Consider the following 25043-nt stretch of genomic DNA (forward strand, 5'->3'; position numbering starts at 1 on the left):
CTTAGTCTATTCTTGGTCCATCTCAGTTCTGAAACAAACAGTTCTCTCTAATAGGAGAGGGGAGTTGGAGACATGAAAAGCAAAAAGGCTCACAGGAATCTGTCTTTGATCTGCTCCTTCATCATCTTTATGGCAAAGCTAACAGCCAAAGGAGGAGCTCTTAATAAAGAATCCCATTAAGAGTCCCACCTTCTTCCAGAATTCAAAATATTTTAGAGGTGGATGAAATTCTTCATTGGGTGCAACTGTTTCTGGCATGCAGAATAGTATTTTGGGGGGCACTGGGCACTAAATACACAACCAGTCTCCATGACAACCAAAAATATGCCTCAGCACTTTCAAACTACCCTAGTAGAGAACCACTGGAAAGGTGTCATCTACTGGACAGAGTGTGAACAGCAGTGTGGGACACCAACCACTAGCACATGGAGAGAGCAGTGGTGGTAAATGAGGATTGATAGGACTGCAGCCTCACGTTTCCACTGGAGTCAGGAGTTAACATCAAACCTATGTAAATTCTTAAAGCTTGTTTTTCATAATTTGTTTTTCATCAGGGCTCTAGTAAAATATAATCATCATAATGATATGTCATCACTGAAAAAAGGCACCATGAAGGTCATTTAGTTCAAGTATTGGAAATCAGAAACCATAGCACATCCCTTCCTTTGAAATGCTCAACTTTGCTCTAGTAGTCATCACAGTTTTGCTCTTTTGGATAAGAAGTTCATGGCTGCATTTATGCATTTGCCTAACAGCCATATTCCCTGGAGAACATTAACAGCATGCAGCTTTTCTTTCTCCACATTTCTGATGACCTGCTTTGAAATTCTCGTGGCATTTGGGGGAGCTTTGAATATGCTTTCAGCCTTATCCAAACTTCTGAAAACTACTATCAGAAAAAACTTCCGTAACAATTTCTTGAGCACATACTTCTCCTGTAAACTTATTTCCAAAAATAAGCATCTCTGTTGCCTTGGCCAGACCCATTATCTTCAGAAAAGTCTAAATGGTGCATTCTTCTGGATTTAGGACTGGCTGACTAAAAGGAGTATGAAATACTGCCCCGTGGAGGCATACACAGCATCTAATACACCAAGGATGGGGACAGAGAGCCTCACAGCTGAACCATTTACCACTGCAATCAGAGGCTTAGGGAAATCTATAAAACTGCCTTAAAAATTCTTCAGCATAATAGCACTTTGTTTAGCTTTCTCCTCGGGAATATCAATGAAGTTAGATTATTTTCACTCTAGTAATAGTCATCATCTCCTGTTAAAACAGCTATGGTTGAGTCATTCTTGCTTGCAGCTTGAGGTGCAAGCACGATTTCTTGCTACATCTGAGCATCAATTGCATTCTTTCTGGTGGGCCAATTTCCTTGGGCAGATTGCCAACAGCATTCCATGCATCCTGTTCAGTCTTAATAATCAAGTCAAACATACCTGGCTTGGGTATATTACAAGGTCCATTAGTGGCCTCTGGACAGCGCTCAGACAATAGCACCAACCAGAACCCAAAATATTTTAGAAGAAAAGGAAGACTTATGCCAGAGCTGTCAGGTAGAGGGGGATAGGAGAGTTGGACAATCTGCATTGTTTAAACATGCCAGTATTATCTCAAGTCATTTCTTTCTGGAGGAGAGAAATTTTTTTTTCTTTTTCTTTTTTATAATTTTAAAAAATTTATTTATTGTTTTTCTATTATAGTAGTCTGACTTTTTCCCCCATTACTCCCCCCACCCTGCCCATCCCTTTTTCCACAGTCAATCCCAACCTCATTGTCCATGTCCATGGGTCATTTATCCTAGTTCCTTGACTAGACTCTTCCCCTTCTTCCTCCTTTCCCTTCTCCCCCCTCCCCCCTGGTCACTGTCAGTCTGTTCCTTTTTTACTTGCCTCTGGTTCTATTTGCTCATTTGTTTGTGTTGTTCATTAGTTTCCTGTATAAGGTGATATCAAATGGCATTTGTCTTTTGCTGACTGGCTTATTTCACTAAGCATAATGCTCTCCATTTCTATTCATTTTGTCACAAATGGCAGCAGGAAGAAAAAGAGAAATTCTTAAGAAGCTGGGAATAAATCCAGCAAAAAGTAGATATTAATTTATCAGTTGGATTTAAGATGATTGGGAGATGAATTTCCTTGAAGAAATACCCACAGTCAAGGAAATAATATAGTAGAAGATGAGTGAGAATTGTTCAAATCATCAAGGGATCATTAAAAACCTAGTCTACTTCCTACATGATGCATCCCTACCTCTTCTTTGCCCATTCAAATCCTACTCACTCGCCAAGTTCTAATCTAAGTTTCATCTCATTCATCTGATCCCCTGCAAAGTCCATCTGATGTAATACAAAGAACAATAGTTTTATATTCAGACAATCCTGAGTTATTATCCCAGCACTCCTACTCCACTTTAAAGTTAGACTTTCTGAATCTGTGCATGTCAGCCAGCATGTATTACACACCATGATACAGTACCAAGTATTCTTTTTATCAAATTTAGTGGATAAATTGATGTTCTTGGGATGCTCCTCTACCTGCAAGCAAGACTGCCAAGTTTGTGTCTTTGGGCAACCTACCTATACATCTTAGTTTCTTCATCTGTTAATGGGATTAAGAATATCAAAGTTGTTTGGCTTATAATTAAATGGGATAGCACATGAAAAATGAATAGCATATAGTATCTGCTAAAAAAACATACTAATTTGAAAAAAAATGAGTGATCTATAGATTTCTTGATTAGAAAACTGTGTTTCTCCTGGGAGAATCTGTGAAACTTTCTGTCTTGATGATTTTTCTGTTTCTCAGATCCTAAGCTCCTCACAGATTTAATAATCAAAATATTCCCTGGAAATCCCTTATCTGCCTATCTCTGTGATTCCCCCAATAGAATACAATATGGAAATAAAGTCATTAACACATGGAGGATCCAAGATGGCAGAGAAGTAAGTAGAAGCTACACTAACCTCCTCCTAGACTAATCTGGAATTATAACTAAATTTTAGAGAAATCATCCAGAATAACCAATTGAACAATAGCTGGAGAGAAGCCTTATAACCACAGACATACAGAAGAAACTACTTCACCACAGCTTGACTGTTACAGAGTGCAGAGGGGACACAAGAGGTTTGGCTGGACTCCCACAGGCTGTAGCTAAAGTGCTGGAGGGAAATTTAAGAAAACAAGGGGTTTCCCTTGAGAAATGTGGTGTCTAAAACCAAAGCTGTGCTCCCCAGCCTACAGTACCAGAGCAGAAAAGGAACTCAGATAACATCCAGCTGTGAAAAGCTGCAGAGTTTCTGTTTGCAAGGAAGAGATGTCTGGAGACACAGAGAGCCTCCTGAAGAACCAATGCATAAAATTTTATTTGCATCCACTTACCCTGGGCTCTGGCAAAGGAGTGGAAGAGTGAACTAGAAACAGTTTGTGGAGAGAACTGAGGGATCATCTGCCAGGATCCCTTTGCTGAGTCATTTCCCATACTGCAGGAACCATCTTGCTCAGGCAGAGCAGTCTCCTCCAAATGGCATCAGCCTGAGGGGAAGCAATAGTTCTGCCCACAGGAATTACCCTGCTCCACCCTGTGGTGCTTAAACCTGACTGCTGATTACAGATTAACTAGATTAACAACTGAAGGAGAAAGCCACAGACTGTGGATCACTGGTAGTCTCAAACAGGCTGCCTAAGGCCAGACTAGGACACTATATGCCATCACCAGGGGCAGATCTAGAAAGAGATGAATGTGTTAAACACTAAATTCCACTGAGGCAAATTACACTGCATTCTTCTTCATAATCTGCATTATTTTCTGTCCTGCATAGCTTTTTAACATTCATTTCTTTTCCTTCAAGTTTGTGCCTATTAGGTCACTAGTTTTTATATTGTATTTTAATTCAAATCTCATATTTTGCTCCTCCCTTCTCGTACTCCATTTTACCTTCTTCTTCCCTCTTCTTATTTTCATTTTAAATTTTATTTTCTCTCTTGCTACAACTTGTTTCCATTCCACACCCTTACTATTTCTCCCTACTCCAGCCTCTCAAAACTATTTTTCTTGTCATCAATCATCTTATATTCTTTTTCCCATTCTTAAAATACCCTTATTCTCTCTCCACCTTTATCAATCTTTGCTCATTGGTTGTGGACATGTTGGTTTTTGTTGCATTTCTTCTATTTTATTTCAAGACCTTCACTATTTTTGTATTGCAAATCTCAGTTTTTACCATCTCCTCTTCTACTTCATTTTACCTTCCTCCTGACCTTTCCTTTTTTCATTTTAAATTTTAATTTTTCCCTATCTTAGCCCAATTTTCATTGCACACTCTTAGTTTTACTTCTCCCTCTATCCTCTCAAAATCATTTCCTTCCTCCAGACATCTCTTAAGCTTTCCTTTCATACTTTCCCTCTTATTCCCATTCTGCCTATGTTACTCTTAGCTCATTTGTTGATGGTAGTGCTGTGGTGGAAGTTCTTCTACAATTTGATTCCTGCATTCTCTCTCCTCTCTCTCTCTCTCTCTCTCTCTCTCTCTCTCTCTCTCTCTCTCTATATATATATATATATATATATATATATATATACATATATATATAATTTCTATTTAAACCTAATTTATACGCTCTCTTCTCTTACTCCATTCTGCCGTCTTCCCTCCTTTTTTTATTTACAATGTAAATTTTACTTTCTTTTCAAATTGTCTCTACTTCCTACTCTTATTATTGCACCCCCCTCTACCCTCTCAAAATCATTACTCATTCAGTTAGTCACCTTGTAATTGTTTTCCTTTCTTATAATAGTCTTAACCTTTTTAAGCCTTTATTAATATTGGCTCATTTGCTGTTAATAGTGTGATAGTGGGTGGGGCATGTTTTTACAAGTGTGGGTTTGTTTTCTGGGCTGTTTGGTTTTGTTCAGGCAGCACCTGTACAACAGCATACAAGATGTGAAGGGTGCAGTGACTCTCAGTCAGCCAGCTAGAGGGAAGAACCCACCAAAGAATGTCCCAACAAAAACAAAAACCTAATTACAACCAGAGAGCCCACAAAATTGGTGTAAAAGTCATCCATCCTAATAGCATCAAGTTCAGAAGATCAAGGAGACTGCACCACTGAAATCCACAGGTCTCCTACCACAAAAGTGCACACCATGAAGACAGAGAGTCAAAAAAGGTCAATATAAGAAGCAATAAAAAACAAACAAACAAACAAACAAAAAACAAGAAGAGTCACTTAAAATGGGGAGACAAAGAAAAAATCCCAATCAAAAGGAAAGGAGTAATCCCCAGAGTAAGTATTACATGAAATAGAGGCAAACAAATTATCAGACATTGAGGTCAAAATAATGGTTATAAGGATGCTCAAAAAGCTCACTGAGAACTACACAGAACTCCAGGGAAGCTATAAAGAACTTACTATGAACTACACCAGCATGAAAAATGACATAGAAACTATTAATAAGAGCCAGAAGAAAATGAAGAATATAATATCGAAATGAAGAACACAGTAGAGGAATTAACAGCAGGCTAGATGAAGCAGAGATTCAAATCAGCAAGCTGGAGGACAAGGTAGTAAAAGATTCCAAAACAGAGCAACAAAATAAAAAAATACTCAAAAAGAAGGAAGAGTGTTTAAGGGAGCTGCAAGGCTACATGAGACATAATAATGTCCATATCATAGTGATACTGAAGGCGAAAAACAGGAGCAAGACACAGAAAACCTGTTTGAAACAATAATAACAAAAAATTCCCTAACTTGATGAGAAAAAAAGTTATGTAAGCCCAGGAAGAGCAGACAGCCCAATCAAGATGAACTCAAAGAGACCCACTCCAAGACACAATGGCAAAATTTAAAGAAAAAGAGAGAATATTAAAGTTAGCAAAGGAAAAACAGCCAATAACATACAAGGGAGCTCTAATAAGGTTATCAACTAATTACTCAACAGAAACACCATCAGCCAGAAGAAAATGGCAAAAAATATTGTAAACAATAAAAATCAAAGTCCTGCAACCAACACTACTCTACCCAGTAAGGCTCTCATTCAAAATGAAAAGTGAAATAGGTAGTTTCCAAGACAAAACAAAAGGCTAAAAGAATACATCTCCACCAAACCAGCATTTGAAGAGATGCTCAAAAGACTGCTTTAAGAACATAAAGAGAGAGAAAGAAACACAGGTACAAAAGGGAAACATCACAATGAATAAGTACCTACCAATAATGACCTTAAATGTAAATGGTTAAATGCTCCAATCAAAAGACATAGGGTAATTGAATAGATGAGAAAACATGACCCACATATATGCTGTCTACCAGAGACATACCTCAGAACAGAAGATCTACACAGACTAAACGTGAAAGGATGAAAAAAAAATACTCCAAGAAAACAAACATAAAAAAAATAAGCTGGGGTACCAATACTTATATCAGACAAAATAGATTTTGAAACAAAGGCCATAAAATGAGACAAAGAAAGATACTACATAACACTTAAGAAAATAATCCATCAAGAAGATACAATCCTTGTAAATATATAGGCACCCAAAATAGAAGCACCTAAACATATAAGAAAAATCTTGGAGGACTCCAAGAAAGATATTGACAGCAAGACACTCATAGTAGGATATTTTAAAACCCCATTGTCAACAATGGATAGATCTTCCAAGCAAAGAATCAACAAGAATATTGTGGCATTGAACAACACTCTAGATCAAATGGACTTAATTAATATATACAGAACCTTCAACCCAAAAAAGCAAAACATAAATATTTTTCAAATGCACAAGGAATATTTTCAAAGATAAATCACATGATAAGACACAAAACAAGCCTCAAAATTCAAGAAAATTTAAATCATATCAATCATCTTCTCAAATCATAATGGCTTGAAACTAGAAAACAACGTCAAGGAAAAATAATTCAAAAGCATTCAAATTCATGGAGACTGAATAACATGCTATTAAATAATGAATGGGTTAACAATGACATCAAGGAAGAAATCAAAATTTTCTAGAAACAAATGATAATAAACACACAACAGCCCAAAACCACTGGGACACAGTGAAGGCAGTCCTGAGAGAGAAGTTCATAGCAATACAAGTCTACCTAAAAAAGATAGAAATTTTTCAAATGAATAACCTAAACCTACATCTACAAGAACTACAAAAACAGCAACAAACAAAGCCCAGAGGAAGTAGAAGAAAAGAAATAACCAAGAACAGAGCAGAATTAAATGACATAGAGACTAAAAGAACCATTCAAAAGATAAATCCAGGAGCTGATTCTTTGAAATGATAAACAAATTGACAAGCCTCTAACCAGACTCATCAAGATAAAAAGAGAAAGGACCCAAATAAATAAAATCAGAAGTGAAAGAGTAGAAGTTAAAACCAATACCACAGAAATACAAAAAAGTGTAAGATATTACTATGAACAACTATATGACAAGAAATTTGACAGCTTTCATGAAATAGAAAAATCTCTGGAAAATATAATCTTCCAAATCTAAATCAAGAAGAAGCAGAAAGCCTGACAAGATTGATAACACTAATGAAATGGAAGCAGTAATCAAAAACTCCCAGCACATAAAAGCCCCAGACTGGATAACCTCAGAGGCAAATTTTACCAAACATTTAAGGAAGAACTAACTTCCTATTTTTTTCAAACTATACCAAAAATTCAAGAGGGAAGACTCCCAAACTCTTTCAATGAGGCCAGTATTGTCCTAATTCCAAAACAAGGTCAAGACAACAAAGACAGAAAACTACAGGCCAATATCGCTTATGAGCATAGGTACTAAAATCCTCAACAAATATTGGTAATCAGGATCCAGAAATACATTAAACAGATTATACACCATGATCAAGTGGAACTCATCCCACGAATGCAAGGATGGTATAATATTTGCAAATCAATAAATGTAATACACCACAGAAGCAAAATGAAGTACAAAAATCATGTGATCATATTAACGCATGCTGAAAAAGCATTTGATAAAGTACAGTACCCATTTATGATAAAAACGCTCAACAAAGTGGGAATAGAGGGAGCATACCTCAACATAAGAACAGTCATAGGCAAGAAACCTGCAGCCAATGTCATACTCAATGGGCAGAAACTAAAAGCTACTCCCCTAAGATCAGGAACAAGATAAGGTGTCCTCTTTTACTACTTTTATTAAACATAGTAATTGAAGTTTTAGTCACAGTGATCAGATGAGAAAAAGAAATAAAAGGCATCCAAATTGGAAGGGAAAAAGTAAAATTATCATTATTTGCAGATGACATGACAGTGTACACAGAAAACCTTATAGGCTCTACCAAAAAGCTACTTGACCTAACAAGTGCATTTGGCAAAATAGCAGGATACAAAGTCAATATTCAGAAGTCAAAAACATTTTTACATGCCAACAATTAAATATCAGAAAGAGAAACTAGTGAAAATATCCCATTTCCTGTAGCAACATAAAAAATAAAGTACCTAGGAATAAACTTAACCAAAGCAGTAGAAGACCTGCACTCAGAAAACTACAAAACACTGAAGAAGTTAAAGAAGGTACAAATAAATGGAAGCATATACCATGCTCATGGATTGGAAGAATTAACATCATTAAAATGTCCATACTAACCTAAGCAATCTATATAGATTCAATGTAATCCTTATTTAAATACCAATGATATATTTCACAAATTTAGAATAAATATTTCAAAAATATATATGGAACCAAACATAACCCCAAATAGTCTCAGTAATCTTGAGGAAAAAGGGCAAAGTAGGAGAGGTCAAAATACCTGATATCAAACGATATTACAAGGCCACTCTAATCAAAACAGTCTGGTACTGGCATAAGAAGAGCCACATAGATCAACTGAACAGAATAGAGAGCCCAGAAATAAACCTATGTCTCTGTGGTCAATTAGTATTTGACAAAGGGGTCAGGAGCATATAATGGAGCAAAAATAGCCTCTTCAACAAATGGTGTTGGGAGAACTGAAACAGTATGTGCAAAAAAAAAAAAAAAAATTAAAATACATCACCACCCTACACACTACAACAGAATAAACTCAAAATGGATAAAGGAGTTAAACATAAACCATAGCACTATAAATTTCCTAGAGGAAAATATAGGCAGTAAAATTTCAGATATCTCATGCAGCAATATCTTCGCAGATATATCCTCTAGGGCAAAAGAAATAAAGGAAAGAATAAACAAACAGGACTACATCCGACTAAAAAGATTCTGTTCAGCTAATGAAAACATCATCAGAATGAAAAGGGAACTAATTGTATAGGAAAATATATTTGCCAATGATGCCTCAGACAAGGGTTTGATCTCCAAAATATATAAAGAACTCATACCACTCAACACCAGGAAGACAGACAATCTAATTAAAAAATGGGCAAAGGACCTGAACAAACACTTTTCCAAGGAGGACATACAGAGGGCCCATAGACATATGAAAGGATGCTCAAAATCACTAGCCATCAGAGAGATGCAAATTAAAACCACAATGAGATACCACCTCACACTGATCAGAATGGCCATCATTAACAAATCAACAAAGAACAAGTGCTGTTGAGGATGTGGAGAAAAAGGAACCCTGGTGCACTGCTGGTGGGAATGCAGACTGCTGCAGCCACTGTGAAAAATAGTATGGAATTTCCTCAGAAAACTAAAAAGAAGCTGCATTTTGATCCAGTGATTCCACTGCTTGGATTATACCTGATGAATCCTGAAACACAAATCCAAAAGAACCTATGCACCCCTAGGTTCATAGCAGTGTTATTTGCAATAACCAAGTGCTGGAAACAGCCTACAGTAGATGAGTCATCAAAAAACTGAGGTACATTTACACTATAGAATACTATGCGGCAGAAAGAAAGAAGGAACTTCTACCTTTTATGACAGCATGGATGGAACTGGAGATACTATGCTAAGTAAAATAAGCCAGGCAGTGAAAGGCAAATACCGTATGATCTTACCTTTAAGAGGAACCTAATGAACAAAACAAACAAATGAGCAAAATAGAACCAGAGACATGGGAACATGGGAACAAGGAACAGACTGACAGTGACCAGAGTGAAGGAGTGTAAGGGATAAGGGTAGAAATAAGGAGAAGGGTCTAATCAAGAAACATATATAAATGACTCATGGACAACATGGGGGGGAGGATTGAGTGTGGGAGAGAAGCATGGGCAGGGCAGGGGGAACCAACCGGTGAAAATTGGGACAACTGTAATAGAAAAAAAAAAAAAAATTATTAACTCAAAACAAATCTTGTCTGTGTTCAAGCATTTATCATATCTTCCATAAAGAATTTAAAAAGTATTTATATTGCTAAAGATATTGAACTGCTCTTTTCCTAAATTATTACCCAATAGGTGGAGGAGCCTACCCTCTGCCTTGAATGAGACAACAAATATGAAAAACTGACGTATTACTAGTGTCTGAATTTCATACACAACTGAGGCCTTTGTGTTTCCTCCCAGTCATCCACCTGCTGGTATCTATGTCTACCTTGTCCCACTTCAATCATCAAAGAGCAATTTTGTAAAAATAGTGTAGAGTTGTCCCCAAAGGAACAAATTTAATTGCAGAGCTGCTCATTTTTTTAACACTTTACTTTGAAATAGCTTTAGATTTACATACAAGGTGCAAAACTAGTTGAGAATTTCAATATACCCTTCATCCTACTTCCCCTAATGTGGAAATCTCACATAAGCATAGTACAATTATGAAAACAGGCAATTAACATGGGTACAATATTTATTAACTGAACCATAGATTTTATTTAGATTTTAACAATTTTCACTATTCCCCCAATTCAGGATCCCATGTTACATTTAGTTGTGTCTCCTTAGTCTTCCACAATCTGTGACTTGTCTTTAGTCTTTCATGACCTTGACACTCAAAGAGTGCTGGAACTGGTCAAGTATTTTATAGAATGCTTCTGAAATTGTGTCTAGCTGATGGCTTTTCATGATTAGACTGTGTTTATCCATATTTGAGAAGAACACCACAGAGGGGATGTGTCTTTTTTGATCCTAAAATAGAGTACATCATGTCCATATGGGTGTTGTTATAGGTGATATTTAACTTTGATCATTTGTTAAAATGGAGCTTGCCCAGATTTCCTACTCTTGTAGAAAATGTATTTATAATTAGTGGTAAATATTTTCCACTTGTACTGAGTAAATATTATGAAAAAATCTCTTTACTTATTTTGATATGCATAAGTGGATTGTCCTAGCAATTATTAACATAATGTAAATGTTTTTTTCATTTTTTTTACTGTTGTTTTATTACAGTTGTCCCATTTTTACCCCATTACTCTCCTCTGCCCTGCCACAGTCATCCCCTCCATGCTGTCCATGTCCATGGGTCATTTATACTAGTTCTTTGACTAGAGCCTTCCTCGTCTTTCCCTTCTTCCCCCCACTTCCCCCTTCCCTTTGGTCACTGTCAGTCTGTTCCTTATTCCCATGTTCTCATGCCCCTGGTTCTATTTTGTTCTTTTATTTTGTTCATTAGGTTCCTGTATTAGGTGAGATCATATAGTCTTTGTCTTTTGCCACCTGACTTATTTCACTAAACATAATACTCTCCAGTTTCATCCATGTTATTGAAAAAGGTAAGAATTCCTTCTTTCTTTCCACTGTGTAGTATTCCATTGTATAAAATTACCACGGAATTTTGATCTGCTCAACCACTGATGGGCACTTAGGCTGTTCCCAGCACTTGGCTATTGTAAATAGTGCTGCTATGAATGCAGGAGTGCATAAGTTCTTCTGAATTGGTGTTTAAGGATTCTTTGGGTAAAACCTGAGAAGTGGAATTGTTGGAGGAAAAGGCAGTTTTATTTTTAGTTTTTTGAGGAAATTCCATACTGTTTTCCACAGTGGCTGCAGCAGTCTGCATTCCCACCAACAGTGCACCAGAGTTCCCTTTTCTCCACATCTTCACTAGCACTTATTTTTTTGTTGATCTGTTAATGATGGTGACAGTGTGAGGTGGTATCTCATTGTGGTTTTAATTTATGTCTCTCTGAAGGCTAGTAATGTTGAGCATTCTTTCATATGTCTATGGGCCCTCTCTATGTCTTCTTTGGAGAAGTGTCTGTTGAGGTCCTCTGCCTATTTTTCAATTGGATTGTCTGTCTTCTTGGTGTTGAGTGGTATGAGTTCTTTATATATTTTGGAGATCAAGCCTTTGTCTGAGGTATCATTGGCAATATGTTTTCCCATATGGTTGGTTCCCTATTCAGTTTGGTGATGTTTTCTTTAGCTGAGCAGAAACTTTTTAGTCTGATGTAGTCCCATTTGTTTATTCTTTCCTTTATTTCCCTTGTCCTAGGAGATATGTTGGTGATAATATTGTTGCATAGAATATCTGAAATTTTACTGTCTATGTTTTCCTCTAGGACTTTCCTGGTGTGACAGTTTAGGTTTAGGTCTTTTATCCATCTTGAGTTTATTCTGGTGTATGGTGTAAGTTGGTGGTCTACTTTCTTTTCTTTTCTTTTCTTTTCTTTTTTTTTTTTTTTGCATGTTCCTGTCCAATTCTCTCAACACCATTTGTTGAAGAGGTTATTTGCACTCCATTTTATGATCCTGCCCCCTTTGTCAAATATTAATTGACCATAGAGACCTGGGTTTATTTCTGGGCTCTCTATTCTGTTCCATTGATCTATAGGTCTATTCTTATGCCAGTACCAGACTGTTTTGATATCCATGGCCTTGTAATACAGTTTGATATTAGGTATTGTGATTCCTCCTACTGTGTTCTCCTTTCTCAAGACTGCTGAGGTTATTCAGGGTCATTTTTAGTTTCATATAAATTTTTGAAATATTTGTTCTAGGTCTGTGAAACATGTCATTGGTATTTTAATGGAGATTGCTTTGAATCTATAAATTGCTTTGGGTAGTATGGACATTTTAATGGTGTTGATTCTTCCCATCCATGAGTATGGTATATATTTCCCTTTATTATTATCTTCCTTAATTTCTTTCTTCAGTGTGCTGTAGTTTTTCAGGTACAGATCTTTTACCTCTTTGGTTGAGTTTATTCCTATGTATTTTATTTTTCTTGTTGCCATAGTAAATGGGATTTTTTTCTACTTTCTATCTCTGATATTTTATTGTTGGTGTACAGAAATGCCTTTGATTTCTGAATGTTGACTTTGTATTTTCTATCCTGCTATTTTGCTAAATGCACCTATTAGGTCGAGTAGCTTTTTGGTGAGCCTATAGGTTTTCTATATACACTATCATGTCATCTGCAAATAGTCACTGTTTTACTTTTTCCCTTCCAATTTGGATGTCTTTTATTTCTTTTCATTTTCTGATTGCTGTGGCTAGAACTTCTGAAATTATGTTGAATAGATGTGGTGAGAGTGGACATCTTGTCCTGTTCCTGATCTTAGAAGAAAGGCTTCTTTTTTAGTTTTTGCCCATTGAGTATGATGTTGGCTGCAAGTTTCTTGCCTGTGGCCGTTCTTATGTTGAGGTATGCTCCCCTATTTCCACTTTGCTGAGTGTTTTTATCATAAATGGGTGCTGTACTTTATCAAATGCTTTTTCAGCATTATTTGATATGATCATGTGGTTTTGTGTTTTATTTTGTTTCTGTGGTGTATTATGTTTACTGATTTGTGAATATTATACCATCCTTGCATCCCTGGGATGAATCCCACTTTATCGTGCTGTATACTTTTTAAAATATATTTCTGGATCTGGTTTGCCAATATTTGTTGAGGATTTTAGCATCTATGTTTATCAGAGATACTGATCTGTAGTTTTCTGTCTTCATTGTATCTTGACCTGGCTTTGGAATTAGGATAATACTGGCCTCATAGAAATAGTTTGGGAGTCTTTCCTCTTCTTGGATTTTTTGGAGTAGTTTGAGAAAAATAGGAATTAGTTCTTTCCTAAATGTTTGGTAAAATTCACCTGTGAAGCCATCTGCTCCAGGGCTTTTGTGTGCTGGAAGTTTTTTGATAACTTTCAATTTCACTAGTTGTTATCAGTTTATTCAGGCTTTCTGCTTCTTCTTGATTCAGTTTTAGAAGATCATATGTTTCCATAAATTTGTCCATTTCTCAAAGGTTGTCAAATTTCTTGGCATATAGTTGTTCATAGTAATTTCTTATAATTCTTTGTATTTCTGTGGTTTTGGTTGTGAGTTCTCCCCTTTTATTTCTGATTTTATTTATTTGGGTCCTTTCTTTTTTTCTTTGATGAGTCTGGTTAAAGGCTTATCCATTTTTTTAAATCTTTTTAAAGAACTAGCTCCTGGTTTTATTGATCATTTGAATTTTTCTTTTAGTCTCTATGTCATTTTATTCTGCTCTGATCTTGATTATTTCCTTCCTTCTACTCACTCTGGGCTTAATGGTGATTTTTTTTTTTTTTTATGTCCCTCATTCTTTCTACCTCTATTAACTGGGATTCTTTTGTAAGAAAAAAATGTCCCTTTATTTTTCACTCAATTATTTGTATCAATTACACTTATGAATAGTTATTTTGTTCTTTAAGCTATAGTTCAATACTATTGTTATTTATTTTGCTGCCCAAATACTTTCAGTTGTGACTTTTTTTTCAGCATTTACATTCTGGCACCACAATATGTTTCAGGCTCAACCACTTCTCCAACAACTGTGGCCACAATTTTTTCATAATTTATTCAAGTTAGTGGGTGAACTTAATTTTCATACATTTATGGTCCTCAAAGAATGATTGCATTAGGGAAACTACGTACCCTTTTCAAATCTAGCTGTTCCTTCCAGCTTTATCACATAGCACTTTGAAACTATTTCTATCAGACCACATCTGAAATTGTATCAAAACAGTTTATTTACCTTCACTTAGATTCCCCAAAGGCTGGAACTTTCATTCTTTTATTCAAAAGATACTTCTGGAGGATTTGATATCCAGTGGAGATACAATGAGAAAAAAGGTCCAATCTCTGTTTGCACCTTTATGACACAATGCCTGAGACATAATAAGCACTCGGTACACAATATGCATAAATGTTGAAAGAACTATCAGTGAAGATAAGTACAGTGAGATGACTACTTTACCCATATTTTGGCAAAAATGATATCACTCCAGTGTATGGCTCACATCCTTAGTAACCACACTCAGAAAATAATGCATTATTATCAATGAAAAGCTGCTATCCCGTCCCTTTTTCTATTACCATTTCTCAGGGATTTATTATCCATTGAGAGAATTGTTTGCTTAATAAATAAGTGCTAACTAAATAAACACTATATATAATTCAAGTAATGACTCCCTAAAGATAGCATTATTTTATGAGCTCTATTTATTTTATTTATTTTCCCTGAGCCACCCTAACTTTCATTATTCAAGGAAACAAGAAAAAGTCTTGAGGAAGAGCAATGATGTGCTATATCTGTTCAAGTTTCTGTATAATCTCTATGCTGGGTATATATAGACAAACTAAGTTTTTATACATTCCAAACAGGACAGATCAAAAATTAAGTAAGTAATGGTGAAGATTAACTTCACTTCAAATATTCAATAAAATTTGTCTACTTCGGAAGAAAAATTTGGTGCAGAAGTTACACAAAAAGCAAACAATTTTATGAATTCTGTCTGTCAAACCAAGTCACACAGGATCACACAAGAGCCTAGAACAAGCTATAACTTGTGGAGAGCAATATGCAAATTTTAAATGTTGCATACTTCTAAATCCCTAATAATTTAGCCTTTATCACAAGAAATAAAATGGAATCTGACTTACAATGTCACCTTTAAATACTTCCAGTGTTCCTATATTTTAAAATCAGTTTTAAATTACATGTAGTGCTCCTAAGTCTAGTGGGGGAGAATAATATGCCCATTTATTAACTAAGAGCATAATTACATTTCAGTTCTCAGGGCTAACAAATGTTTGTAAGGAACATGCTGTACCATCATCACAAAGTAATTACTTCATTCTCAAAAATAATATGTGCAAATTATCATGAGGTTTTTGTATCTGTGATACAGATTTCCTTAAGGTGAAACTTCACTTGGACAAATAAGCTATTCTCCAACACAATGTAGGAGGTGTTTGAAAGGTATAGACAGAGGTCAAATGAATCAGAAATCTCCTTACGTGCATGTTGAAAATGCATAATTCTAGGCCCCATCTCATACCCAAATGAATCCATGTTTTATAAAAGGCGATTTATTGGCATACCAAAATTTAAGAACTACTGGAATATAAGCAAAACTCTAATGACTTTCACCTTTATCTAAGATTTGTGTGAGCATAGAGGGGAAAAGAAGTGATGTTTTTTGACAAATGGTTCAAAACACCAGAGAAATTATTACTCTTTTGTAAATGTAGTAACAGTTGCTTCTGGACATGATGGAATAATTAGTATTAGACTTATTCTTCTGCCATAAACAACTATAAAGCTGGACAAAATATTCAGTATTCCCTTGCTATATCGCAGTTCACTTATCATGGCCTCACTGTATCACGGGATTTTTTAAAGTATTATATTTAATTATTTATCACAGATTTTTTACTATATCATGGGATTTTGTGGTACTGTATACGTATATTGTTTAAGTTACGTAGGTTTAAGAGTGTAGAATAAATTTAAGGTCCCTACTTCACGGGGGGTCTGGAATGTAATATCCGTGATAAGTGAGGGAATACTGTATAAAGCAACTTTGTCATGTATTTGACAATGAGAAGCACAGGATTACAGGCCTTGAGAGAAGGAAAACTCGGGTAAAACCCACATTCACCCTGAATTTCTTCCTGGGGGCACTTAATAAAAACAAAATCAGAGACAAAGTATAGAATGGCAGTCTCACTGAATTGAGGAAGCAGACATCAGAGTTTTTCTGCTGAGCAGACTAGGTTTTGTGAAGAAGGTATTAAAACTTAAAAGCTGTGCAAGTAGGGGCCACAGAACATAATGCAGAGGCTTCCCGCAAGCCCCTGGCTAAACACTAGGCTTCAGGTATGCAGAGTGAAATTCCATAACACAGCAGAGAGAGGCACATGGAAGGATGAAGCCTGAATGAAGACACCAAAGGTTTAAAAGTGCCTGGACATATTTGCTGAGACACAGTGAACCTGAGTGCCTCAAGCATTTATTTGGGACCCAAGAAAAGCCATTCCTGAGAAGTAAGACCATACTCTAGATAAGGCTATGCCCTAGGACTAAGAACAAAACAAAGACAAACCCACCCTGAGAAAACCTAAAACCAGGCCTAAAGGAAGCAAGAAGTTCTTCAAATAACTTGTCTAACAAAATAATTAAATATTCTTTAAAAAATGATAAGATAACCTAGAATCCTTTCAATATATTATCTACAATGTACAGCATATAATTGAAAATTCTAGATATGCAATGTGATCCAGAACCAAGAGAAGTAGACATCAAAAGAAAATGACCCAAAGATAACAAAGATACTAGAATTAACAGGTAAGTAGTATAAAACAGCTATTAAAAATATGTGCAAGAATTTAAAGAAAAGAGGCAAATGCATTAACAGATGGCAAATCTTAACCAAAAAAAGTAGAAACTATTTTTTAAGGAACAAAATGGAAATTCTAAAATTGAAAATCATATTTGAAATGAAAAATTCACAAATGAGTTTGAATCAGATTAGACTATGAAGAATAAAGGATAAATGAACTTGAAGAAAAACCAATAGAAATTATCCACATTGAGAGAGGAAAAGATTTGCTTTTCATTATTAGATTGTCATTATATTTGGAAAAATATCAAGTAATCTAGCTTAAAAGTAATTGGATTCTCTGAAAAAAAGAAAAAGGTAATGGGGTAGAAAAGTCATTTGAAAAAATAATGGTTGAAATCCTCTAGTAAAATAATTAACCAACAGATTCAAAAACTTTGGCAAACTTTATATAAGATAAATATGAAGAAAAACCACAGCACAGTACATAATAGCCAAGCTACTGAAAACCATAAATAAAAGAGAACAATGATAATAATGACAGCTTTCATCAGAAACAGTGAGGGACAGAAGAAAATGAAATGACTCTTTTACAGTGTTAAAAAATGTTAACTAAAAATTTCATATTTGAAAAAAAAGAATCCTTCCAAAAACAAAGTTACTAAAAACAATAACATAAACAAAAGCTGAAAGAATTTGTTGCCAGTATAGCTACACTACAAGAAATGCTGAAGTTTTCAAAGTGAAAAAAATAATTAAAATGGATCTACAGACTAGCATCAGAAATGACAGCTACATGGCTAGATTTAAAAATTATAGTTCCTTCTTTTTCTTTCGTCTATTTTATTGATTATGTTGTTACAGTAGTCCCAATTTTTCCCCTTTGCTCCCCTCTGCCCTGTACCCACCTTCCCTCCAGCAATTCCATTACCCTTAGTTCATGTCTGTGAGTAGCGCATATAAGTTCCTTGGTTTCATCCCTTCCTATATTATTCTTAAGTTACCCTTGTCTATTTTGTACCAACCAATTATGCTTCTTAATCCCTGCACCATTCCCCATTACTTCTCCTTCCCCCTCCCAGCTGATAACCCTCCAAATGATCCCCATACCTATGATTCTGTTTCTATTCTGGTTTGCTTAGTTGGATTTTGTTTCTATTTTTTAGATTCAGTTGTTGATAGTTGTGAGTTTGTTGTGATTTTAATGTTCATAATTTTGATCTTCTTTTTCTTAAGTAAGTCCCTTTGACATTTCATATAATAATGGCTTGATGATGATGAGCTCCTTTAGCTTTACCTTGTATGGGAAACACTTTTTCTGCCCTTCCATTGTAAATGATAGCTTTGCTGGACAGAGTAAGGTCATAAGTCCTTCCTTTTTATCACATTCAATACTTGTTGCCAGCCCCTTTTTGCCTGCAAAGCTGACAGTCTTATAGGCACCCCTTTGTAGTAACTCTCTGCTTTTCTTTTGCTGCTTTTAAGATTCTTTTTATCTTTAAACTTTGGCATTTTAATTATGATGTATCTTGGTATGGTCCTTTTTGGATCTAGCTTGTTTGGGACTCTGTGTGCTTTCTGGATTTGTATGTCTATTTCCTTCACCAAATTTGGGGAGTTTTCCTTCATTATTTTCTCACATAAGCTTTCAAATTCTTGCTCTTCCTCTTCTCCTTCTGACATTCGTATGGTTTGGATGTTGGCACAGATAAGGTTGTCCCAGAGGTTCCTAAGCCTCTCCTCATTTTTTTCAATTCTTGTTTCCTCATTCTGTACTGGTTGACTGTTTTTTTCTTCCTTATGTTTCAAATCATTGCTTTCAACCCCAGCTTGCTTCCCTTCACCATTGGTTTTATGTGGATTTTCCTTCATTTCATTTAGAATAGCCTTCACTTCTTCCCTTATGTATCTGCCATACCTAAGCATATCTGTCAAGCCTGTGAGCACCTTTATCACCAATGTTTTGAATTCTATGTCTGTTAAGTTGGCAATCTCCTTGTCTGTGAAGTTGGCTATCTCCTCATCACTTACTTCTCCCACTGGAACCTTGATTTATTTCTTCTTTTGGGCCATACTTTTCTGTCTACTCATCTTGAAAAACTCCTGTGTTTGTTGGTCTCTGTGTCTTAGGTAGAACTGTTGCATCTGTTAGGTTGTAAGGGGTGGAGCCATGGGTATTCATCCGTGCAGGGCGATTTGTTTCACCATGTTGTGGCACTGTGTAGGGGGAGGAAGGGTGTGAGAGGAAACAATGCCACTTGCTCAGCACTTGCCCCTTTTCCAGGCACTTCTCCCACTTCCGTATGGGACTGGCACCTCTCTAGCTGTTGCCCTGGCTGTTGTTCCCAGAGTGCGTGGGTCTGCAGAAATTCTAGGACTGTGAGGGCCCTTTAAACAAGTGGACTCTGTTGAGAGATCAGCAGTTTCTTCCTCTGCCCCAACCCCCACTGGTTTTCACAGTCAGAAGGAATGAAGCTTGATTTTCCCCGGTGCTGGGACCATGAGTTGCGCAGTCTGGTCTGTTGCTGGGAGTGCTTCCCAGGTGTCCCTCCTGACTTTTTAAAATGCGTGACCACGCTTTCTGCCAGCCTGCCACTGCCATCACTGCTGCCGCCACTACACCATGTCCTTTCCACCCCAGCTCCACCTCTCCTACCCATCTGGATGAGTATTTCTTCTTTATATCTTTGTTTGTTGGACTTCTGTGGTTGTCTCTAGTTTTGAGATAGTTGTATTCCTTCTTAGTTGTGGAGGGAGATGCAGCATGTCTGTCTAGGCTTTAATCTTGGCCAGAAGTCTTATATTTCCTTCTTTTAATGTTTAAAAAAAACTGATTTATAAAGAAAAAAGATTATAACATTGTTTTGCACATAAATTATAACATATAAAGAAGTAAAATTTATGACAATAGAAAACAGTGATATCTAACCAGCAAATGTAAAATAAACATTATTTTCATGTACACACAGAATGGTCACCAAAACTATATTATATACCGTAAAGTGCCATAGTAAATTTCAAAAAATTGAAATCTTATAAAATATACTCCCTTAGAGTATACATTCACAACAGAAATAAAATAGAAATCAATAACAAAAAAGATCAAAAATATCAAATAGTTAGAAATTAAGCAACCTATTTCTACATAACCCTTAAGTCAAAGAAGATACCACAAGGAACATTTTTAAATATTGTGAACTGAATGAATATAAAAATACAATATAACAAACTTTGTGGGATGCACGTAAAATAATGTTTAGTGGGGGGAATATATATGTAGATTGAAATTCTTGTAGTAGTAAAAGAGAGAGCTTTAAAATCAATGACCTAAATTCAAACATAAGGTAAGTAGATGGGATAATAAAGAATAGAAATCAATGAAATACATAAATGAAAAACTATAGGAAAAAACAACAAAGCCAAAAAGTTCCTTTTTAAATTTTTTTTAAAAAATTGAAAACCTCCAGCAAGACTAATCAAGAGAAAAAAGAGAGAGAGAAAAGGTACAAATTATCAATTTGGGAATGAAAGAGAAGCTAGAGCTGAAGATGCTAATGATCTAAGCCAGCAAACTACGGCCTCTGAGCCAAATAAGGCTCTACCTGTTTTTGTATAATTTACAAGTTATGAATGGTTTTTATATTTTAAATGGTTGAGAAAAAATAAAAAGAATATTTCATGATACATAAAAATTATATGAAATTTAAATTTTAGTGCTCACAAATAGTTTTATTGAGCCATTCTCATTTGTTGATATATTACTTATGGCTGCTTGCATGTACAACAGCAGAGCTGAGTTCTACTACATGGCTTCTAAAGCCTAAAAGGCCTACTATCTGGCTCATTATAGAAAAAGTTGGCAAGCACAACTATAAACACTAAAAGAATAATAACAACAAAATATTACTTAAAACTTTATGCCAATAAATTCAACAATTTAGTTGAAATAAACACAACCCTAGAAAAACACAGCTTACCTAAACAGACACAAAAATAAATAAAACATGAGGCTATCCATTACACATTTGAATTTGTGATTAAAACTGTCTCAAAACAGAAAACTTCAGGTTCAACTAATTTAGTATACTAAACTTAATTTCAGATAGATTTTAGACCTAATGTGGAGAGTAAAATAAACAATAAAGATAACATCAGAGGATAGTTGGGTTTAGAAAAGTGTTTTTAACCTGGACATTAGAAGTACCTATCATAAGGAATTACGCTGATAAATTTGGGCTTTTTTCAAGTTAATGAAATTCTGTTCAGCAGAGGATTCCTTTAAGAGAATAAAAAGGCAAGCCACAGATGGAAGAAAATATTTGCAACAGATATCACTGGCAAAATATTCATATCTAAAATACAATAAGAACTCATACAAATCAATAAGAAAAAGGCAATGCAAATTTTTAAAATGAGCAAAAGAACTGAACAGTCATTTCATGAAAGAAGAAAAGCCAATAAGCATACTAAAACTACTTACCATTATTATTTATCAGGGAAATGCAAATTGTAAGCACAGTAATAAACATGTTGTTTGCATTTAGCATCTATTCCTTTTCCTTCTGGGAGTAACAAGTATTCCTTATAATCAAATTTCTTTTATAAAACCACCTCTTCTCCATTCTCAGCTATGTAGTTTTGATGGGACTGAACTCGACCTTAACTCTAGGGATAGAACTTGACTGAGCACAGCCAAGAACATACCCCATTCCCCCCACCATGTTTGGTATGAACAAGAAACCCAATCATAGCCAGATAAACTTGACACTGTGACTTGAAGCTGAAGGTTCAAGTAGGGAAATTTTTTCTCTTCAAGTAGGACAAAAAGTGGCAATCTAAGATTTTGACTCTAGTCAAAAAAAGAGAACCTATAGCATCATGGGAGTAGAGGGTTGATGGTGAAGGCAGGTGAGATGAGAGAGAGAAACAAATCCTTCTTGGTGCCACTAATAAGAAGGTAGATCAAATCTCACCTGAAGCTACATCTACCCCTGATCTTTTCAATAGTGTCAGCCAACAACTTTCCTTTATGACATAAGCCATTTTGAGCTGAATTTTCCATGGCTGCAACATATAATCCTGATGGCATTGTAATCATATTTTAGTTACTTGCTAATACACCAGAGAACATCCTCAGTGTTTTGCATGCATGATATCTCAACTTCAAAATACTGAAATAGGTATTATTACCTCCATTTTACAGATAAGTAAACCAAGATACAGAGATGCTGAGTGGTCAGAAAAGTGGCACACAAACATATATCTGGCTCTCCCTTTGTAAACCCTCTGACTCAGGAACACCCTGCCACGCACTGAGCAGACACTGCATCAGCATTGAGCTACCTAAGCATGGGCTTGAAGATCTAAGAGTCACATCATTTCTTCCATCATAACATCTAGAAGGAGTCTAATAACTTTTTATTATTGTTGTTATTATTTCAAAGTAAAAAGCAAAGAAATGTGTTTTGTTTTTTAAGAAAAGAAAGGGGGGAAGCATTTGACATTTTCTGAGGGAGTTTATTTTTTTCTGTCCTTTTAAACTCTTCAAGATAAAGTTAAAACAGTCCAGGGAACAAAGCCAACTAAAGTTGTCCTGCTTTAGTGGTTCAGGGAGAGATATGATCTACTCCATGATCCACTTAATGTAAAGGACACAGATAGGAGAGACAAAAATCACAGGTTTCTACTGGCTGCCTAACTGCAGGACAGGGAGGAAGAAGACTCCTGTGGCTGCAACACGTCCCAGCTTTGCCTCCCATCATTTGTTTACTTTTATCTGCAGATTCCTCCAGCCTCCTCTTAGCACTGTCCCTCCAATGTCCGTGAGTTGCTTCCCTAATGCAGATTTTCTGATAGTGGCAGGGCAAACTATGCGAAAGCTGGTTTTATTATGACAAGGCAGAAAAAAACAAAAAAAAGGTCAACTTTCCTCACTGATTCTAACAATAACAAAGGAAATAGGATCTGATTGGTTGATTAAAATAGGAAGCCTAGCATTTTTTCATAAAAACAGATTGACATCATTGGGATTTTTTTAAAATACTTATTTTTTTTTTACAAACAATAAAAATAATAATTTTACTATAAAAAATTTGAAAATATAAACAAAAAATAAGTAAAAACTATAAGCCCCTATAAAATCATTATTCAGAGATAAGTACTATTATCTCTAAACATTTTCATATATGTATGATTTTCCCTGTTTTAGTTAAACAAAAAAAAATGGGAATAATACAGTTAGGTGGTCTGTTACATAAATATTATAATAATCAATTTAACCAACCCTATTTTATCTAATATTCAGATCATTTCCAAACTTTAAACCTGCCATGTTGACTATTTTATAGTATAATATCTCTGCCCTTGCCATATTATTTCCATTGGATAAATGCCTAGAAGTTAAATTTCTGTGTCACAAATAAATATTTCTAAGGCACTTGGCATGTATTATTATTTATTTTCCTAAAAATTTACATTTACGGACTCAATCTTGAAGGCTTACCTTGATGCCTAAATACCTCTGGGTATTTGCATCAAGAGTCCTATGTAGTTTGCCTTATTTCTTAATAAAGGGGAATTGCTGTCTATAAGCCTTTTTTTACTTGATTAATAAACTTGATGACTAGAACCCACACACACCAGCAACTTTCTTTATATTTCTTCTCCAGAAAGTGGAAACCCACATTCATTGAGTATAGACATATTAGACACAATAGTCTCAATAAATATTTTTGATGTTTATTTTTTATTTATTTTTATTGTATTATTTTCCATTACAATTTATCCCCATTATACCCACTCCTCTTCCCTCTTCCACAATAAATATTTTTGAAGGAATGAAGAACACCTGAGGTTTAACTCAGCTCTAACTGCAAGACCATTGTTGTAGACAAATCCTGGGATGCCTGCCTGACCTGGACTGAGTCTCATTTCTAGAAATGCATACATGATATTCCTTCTGGAAATGATATACAAGGGGAGCCCCACATCTAAGTGGGCCAATCAAATTCTCTCCTGGGAGTTTTAAATTTGTATGGGAGAGATCTAAGTCTCAAACTTTGTTGGTCGGTTTCTCTCCCCACGCCCCCTTAGGCAAGCCAGCATCTGTTTTTACTGCTTGCAACCAACAAACCTGATGTATTACCCAGAATCTGGACTTCTGTATCATTACCAATGTAACTAGAAGTGATGGCAAGGCCTCAGGAAAGGAAAATTAACTCTTTGCAAAATATTTGGAGTCCTTGATATGTAGTCCTGCTTCAGAAATAGGAACCAGTTGCTGGTGGCAGACTGCTGATAGCAAGCTTACAGATGTCCTGTTACCAGAAATTCCATGAAAACGTGGGCATACAATTACATAAACTTCAGACCTCTCAGAGGACTGTGCTTTCATTGTTCTTTGTCCATATGTCACGAAAGAACATTTTGTGTAGTTCTGGATATGCAGCAAACTACAACAGTGGATAAGAGAATTTTCCTATCAAAAAGCCTAGAAAAAAGTTAAAATGTTTCTTTGAAACACTGCAGGTAGAGTTCATACCTTCTGGAAACTAATTATGAGAACTAGATGTCCTTGAATAAACCTGCAAAAAGTAGGAAGCC

At 35.6% G+C, this 25043-nt stretch overlaps 1 pseudogene; it reads right to left on the minus strand.

Moving 5' to 3' along the window:
- Positions 1-695: 695 nt before the first annotated feature.
- LOC150019813 (enoyl-CoA delta isomerase 2 pseudogene) lies at positions 696-1593 on the minus strand (annotated as a pseudogene).
- Between the last annotated feature and the right edge of the window lie 23450 nt (positions 1594-25043).

Source organism: Furipterus horrens, unplaced genomic scaffold (genome assembly GCF_987537825.1).
Source record: "Furipterus horrens unplaced genomic scaffold, mFurHor1.1.pri manual_scaffold_2, whole genome shotgun sequence".
NCBI classification, from domain to species: Eukaryota; Metazoa; Chordata; class Mammalia; order Chiroptera; family Furipteridae; genus Furipterus; species Furipterus horrens.